The 6,046-nt window shown below is 41.9% G+C and overlaps 1 pseudogene; it reads right to left on the bottom strand.

Annotated features, from left to right (window-relative positions):
- Window positions 1–3,384: 3,384 nt before the first annotated feature.
- On the bottom strand, window positions 3,385–4,853 carry LOC150063166 (adiponectin receptor protein 1 pseudogene; annotated as a pseudogene).
- Window positions 4,854–6,046: the final 1,193 nt, after the last annotated feature.

Here is a 6,046-nt window from a genome sequence, read left to right as displayed (position 1 = left end):
TATATAAATCTTTTTTTCCATTCATGATGGAAAGGGAAACTTTATACATCATAGACCACTGTAGACCCTGTGTAGTCTAGGTATCTAGGTCCAACTGAGAACAGGTAGATGCAGAAATTCTCACTACAACTCTTTAATTCTATATTAAATAATCTGAACACACTAGATCACCAGTCTACCAGATGACACAAATGCATGTTAATAAATTGTCCATTCACTTATTAAAACATTAAATATAATTTACATAGTGAATGTTCTGGTATGTTGTTTATTTTTTAATTAAAAAACAAAGAATATGCATGATTGCTAGAATTTGTTTAAAATATGTTAAAAAATTTAGAAGACCTCTACTAAATCTATTGGATTTGTTAGAAAACATATAAAAGGGAATTCTGAGTAACTTATGTGTTCTACTAGATACAGAATAGTATAAAAGTAGAAGAGAGTTATAGTAAAAATATGTAGATACACTTATATGTACATATGTGTGTATGTATATAGACAGATAGGTAGATAGATAGATATGTGCATACATACATGTATACATGTATACATACATACATACATACTTTCTTTTGGTCATACTGGGGTTTTAACTCAGGGTCTATTGTATGCCAAATAGATAACCTACCGCTTTAACTTAACTTTGGCCATTTTGAGGTTTATTTATTTACTTATCTATTCATTTATTTATTTTGAGACAGGGTCTCATGTGCTTACCCAACCCAAGGTCAGACTCAGAACAAGGTCTTCTTAACTATGCTTCCTTTTTTTATCTGGGCTTGAGGCTTGAACTCTAGGCCTGAGTACTGTCTCTAAGCTGTTCAGCTCAATGCTAGTGCTCTACCACTTAACCATAGCGCCACTTCCAGTCTTCTGGTGGTTAATCGGAGATAAGAGTCTCACAGACGTCGTGCCCGGGCTGGCTCTGAAACGTGGTCCTCAGATGTCAGCCTCCTGTGTAGCTAGGAGGACAGGTGTGAGCCACCATGCCCAGCTTCTTAGCTGTGCTTCTGAGACCTCGTGACTAACTGTTGTAAACCTGGCATACAACTGTTTGTGTTTTGTTGCTTGAAACGATGTGCCTTGATAACTTTGGCCTGAGCTGGATTCAAAATATGATCTTTTTTATATCCTCAATCAGAGATCTGGAGCTACTAGTATCAGAAATCATGCCCAGCCCTTTCAGAATATATTTAAAGACAAATACAATTGGGATATGATATTCAGTCATGCAATGAGCTTTCTTGAAATAACATTCACATTCCCTTCTCATTTACTCTAGATTAATATGCTAGAAATTGTTATAATAATTCATTTTCCTCAAGAAATTGAATTGCAATTATGCAACTTTTTAAAAATGTCTTACATTGTTTTAACCCCATTGATACGATGATTGTAGAGAAGCATTCCTGCAGTCTTCTATGTAGAAAAAAAAATGTATCCATTATATGAAGCCCCAAAACTCATTAAGTGATGATTACTTTGGAATTTATAAAATTCTGTTTGTACTTGAGAGACTGGACATTTATAATACGTAAGTAGTATTGGAGTTCACTGATTAGAGCCTAAGTCTGTGTTGTCTTCATGGACAAAGAAAACTACTTGCAAAAGGAAAAGCAATTGTATGTCGTCTGAACTTTAAACCTGAGCTATGGGCTGGATCTATTTCCTTATTTAATTTCTTAATCCATCTTATCACAACCATGTCAAATTTTTCCAGGAACTTTACATTCTTTGAAGTAATAATGTAATGCCTGTCCTGTTTTACAAAAGTTTATTCTGTACATGAGTTTCTGTTACACAAATATATAATTGACAATTCCAAATATCATTTTTTCTGAACAATCTGAAGTATGAGTTACTTTGTGGGAATTACAAGGAAAACAGCACAATAAATAGAACCAAACCTCTTGAGAAGTTGCTTGGGAAGGTAACTTAAGTTGTATTTGTTTACTTTTGGCTTGGGTGACTATTACCCAAGGATTATGTAAATACTTCTGTCTCAAGGTAACAGGACATGCTGAGCAAGCCCATTGCCTTGGAAGTTAAAGCAGAGGGTTACAGTCAATTTCCAATATTTTCTGGCCTGGAAAGCATGTCCAGTGTCCATAGGCATGCCCAGTGTGTCCTGACTTGACCTGTAGGTAGTCTTCCATATGAGTGAGTTGGCTATGAGTGAAAATTGGCTATGTAAAAATTACTGAATGAGAAAAGTAAATGTGTTTATCTTTGATCAACAAAGATAAGTAAGCATCAAAACAATGCTTTGTAGTCCATAAAAGAAAGCCATTTGATTGCAGATAAATTTAGTTTTCCCCCCAAAACCAAAACATCACTGTTTTGCAACATAAATATGTATAAACTTGTGCTACATATATGAAAGTAAAATCACTCACAGTAATTATTTCTAGAAAATGAACATTGGGAAATATTTCTGACTTTATGTTTATAATTCTTTGCTGTGATTTATTCTACCACTTGAAGCAGAATAGGATAATTTTTTTTGCTTGAGAACTTAAGTATGTATGGTTTCAAATTTTTCATGTCTATATAGAAAGAATATGTCTCATATCCTTTTATCATTATAGTCTTTGAATCATGAGACATAGTGGGAAAAAAGCAAGTTTCCTTTTAAAACTTACTATTGAAATATGAGTATGAAGAAACCAAGGACTGTTGGCTCATGCCTGTAATTGTAGCTACTCAGGAGGCTGAGATCTGAGAATCAGCCAGCCAGTGCAGGAAAGTCAGTGAGATTTATCTCCAATTAACTACCAGAAAATCGAAAGTAGAGTTGTGGCACAAGTGGTTGAGCTCTAGTTTGGAGCAAAAAAAAAAGCTCAGAGACAATACTTAGGCTCCAATTAGGGGTCACATAATATCTTTCCCCATTTTAATTTTATCTTACTCTGTTAAGAGAAACAAAACGAAACAAGAACTCAAGTTACATGAAACCTGGACACACTTCCATGATTTAGCTGAGCTAGAGAAAAATAGTTGGCTTCCTTCTTTCCTGCTCTGGGCCCTTGAAAGATGGGATGAAGTTATCATTGTTTTTTGACAAAGTATGCTACAAAAAGAGCTGGCCTGGTAGGAGGAGTGAAGTTTAAACACTAAGGGGAACATAGATGGGAGTGAAGGAGAGACAAATAAAAATAGGAAATTCTAAAGTGTCTCAGTCCGTTTGCCTCCACGTCATTGGAGGAGGGATAAAATCTCAACATGAGCTTTCAAAGACCCACCTCTGCCAGGGAGGTGGTAAGTCCTTGTGTAACCTGAGCTGAATGTGAGCTGAAGCTGGACTAATAACTCCATTCTTCAAGAGAATTTTTTTTTTGACAGAAACAGACCACTCAGACTTCCTCTCACTTCAGCCAAGAAGTTATTATTATTATTATTATTATTATTATTATTATTATTATTATTTTCCCCACAGCACTTAGGCAGCTCCTCCTCCACCCCTCAGCTCGGGGAAGGCTCAGAGCAGCGAGTCATCCGTACAGCCACCTGCTAGGCTGTAACGGAATTCCTGCAGGCTGGAGACCACGTAGAAGTGGATCAAAGCGGCCCCCACTACCAGCACGTGGAAAATCTGGTGAGACTGGAACCACAGGTCAAATTTCCCCGGAGAGAAACGCTCGGGAATCCGAGCCGCGTACAGGCCGGCTCCCGCGATGTACATGAACGCCATGAGGAAGAACCAGCCCATGCGGCCCACGGCCACGGCCTTGCCCAGGCCCTCCGCCAGGGTGAAGTGCAGGGCGGGCACCGCGCCGCTCAGGCCCAGGCTCACGAACACTCCGGCTCGGGTCTTCCGGTGCTTAGGGATGGCGAACCTATCCCACTGGGCCACAGCGATGGCGGAGATGCCCAGCACGCAGACGCTGGACAGGTAGATGAGCCGAGCCCTCGGGGAGCAGTAGAAAAAGTAGTAGAGCCAGGGCACGAAGCTCCCCATGATCAGCAGCGCGATCCCCGAATAGTCCAGTTTGGAAAACGTCTGGGACACTTTCTCCGAATGGCAGCAGACGGTGTGGAACAGCCAGGAGAAGCTGAGGCACAGCACGGCGCCCAGAAAGAACATCCCCAGCACCACCTTCTCCTGCACCGGCTCCAGGAAGTCCTCGTTGGGTCTGAGCGTGGTCCGGACGCCCAGGAAGAGAAACAGCACCATGCCCAGCAGGTGCGTCCAGATGTTGCCTGTCTCCGTGTGGACGCGGAAGATGCTCCTGAAGCACGCCCGAAAGGAGGGCATGGGGGGCCGGTGGCCGTGGAGCAGGTAGTTGTTGTCCTTCAGCCATTCCGGAAGGGTGTCATACGGGATGACCCGCCAGCTGCCCTCCCACACCTTATACACGAACTCCTCCATCTTCTCCATCGCGTGGTGGGCCTGCAGGGGAAGTGGCAGCACCCGTACCTCCTCTCCTTCCTCCTGGGACACCGGGTATGTTGGCATTTCTTCAGCCTGGGGTGAGGGCATCAGGACACCCTTGGCTTTCTCATCCAGCAAGGGTCCCAGGGGAGCCAGTCCCACCGTGCCAGTCGCCCCCTTGCTCTGGGTTGCCACCGCCTCTTTGTGGGGGGACATTCGGCTGCTACTTGGATACCTTGCAGCTTCAGTTGAGGGCCAGGGGGAGGTTTCTCAGCAGCAAATGGGGAAGTAGTCTCTCTTTGTGATGGTTAGACCAGGCTGAACAGGCAGCTTCTGCTGGTGGTGGGGGAGTGGGGGGCTGGGGATGGGAGTGGGGGGGACGGAGGAGGCCCGGTGGTCCCCAGCTTTACATCTCCATCTCCAGGGGATGGAGGCGGCCTGTGGTGTAGAGGCCTCGGATCTTCATCTGCATCCCTTGGCCCGGAAGGAGCGGAAGGAGCACGAGATCCCTCAGCGTCACCTCCGCCTCCACCCCCTGGAAGCTCTACCTTCCTCAACGCTCCCAAAGCAAGGGTATCTTAGCTAAGTGCTCCCCTATACCGTGGGATGCTACTGGCGGTGAGCCGTAGTTGGTAGGAGGTTTTCATCGGGGAGTTTATGGGAAAGGAGAGAGGGCTTTGGATACTGGCTATTGTGACTTACAGGCCTATTTCTGACCTTGAACAAGCTACTTCAATCAAGTAATGCTAAGGTGCACCGATATGGACTGAATGATGTAGTCCCTAAATTCACACATTGAGGACCCAAGGCCCAGTAGGGTTGTATTTGGAGATGGAAGATTTTCAGAGCTAGTGGAGATTTAGGCTTTGATTGTGTATCACTAGAGTCCTTGTGACAAGAGGAAATTAAAACATAGACGAAACCCCACATGGGGGTTCTTGGTTAAACCAATCATTTTGGCTAGGGATTATGCTAAGAAGAGTAGAAGGCCCTGAATTCAAACCCCAGAACTTCCCTGCAAAAAATTACTAGCCAGGGACTGGATGGCTCAAGCATATAGTCCAAGCTACTCAGGAGGCTGACAGCTGAGAATCTCAGTTCAAAGCCAGCCCAGGCAGATAAGTTCACGAGAATCTTATCTCTAATAAAATACCCAGCAGAAGTTGGAACTGATGCTGGGCTTAATGGGCGGAGCACTGGTGTTGAGAACAAAGAGGCTCAGGAACAGTGCCCAGGCCCAGAGTTCAAGATTCAGAACTATAATAAATAAATAAATAAATAAATAAATAAATAAAGCAACCATTAATTGAATAGATATGTAATTTATAGATTTAAAACTAAAAAAATAGTATTTTGAGAAGTAAAACAAAAAGTTAATAGGTCATTCATAAAATATAAAATAAAGCAATTTTTAAAATTACAAGATAATATATATGTGTGCTATATAAAGATAAAGCAAATATGAATGTGATAGATATTTATATATTTATCACTATATATGTTGAAGTCTGTATACATAGCTATATATTTACATAGTCACATACAATGATATACATATATATAAACAATGACAATTTGCATAAGCTTGTCACTATCAAAAAATTTGGTATATTTTCTTCCTATACTAAAAATTCTGTTTCTTTATTCCATTCCAGAAATGTCAAAATAAAT

The sequence above is a fragment of the Megascapheus bottae genome, chromosome 5, assembly GCF_031878675.1.
Source record: "Megascapheus bottae isolate mThoBot1 chromosome 5, mThoBot2.hap1, whole genome shotgun sequence".
Lineage (NCBI taxonomy): Eukaryota > Metazoa > Chordata > Mammalia > Rodentia > Geomyidae > Megascapheus > Megascapheus bottae.
This window is presented reverse-complemented; position numbering and strand designations above follow the sequence as displayed.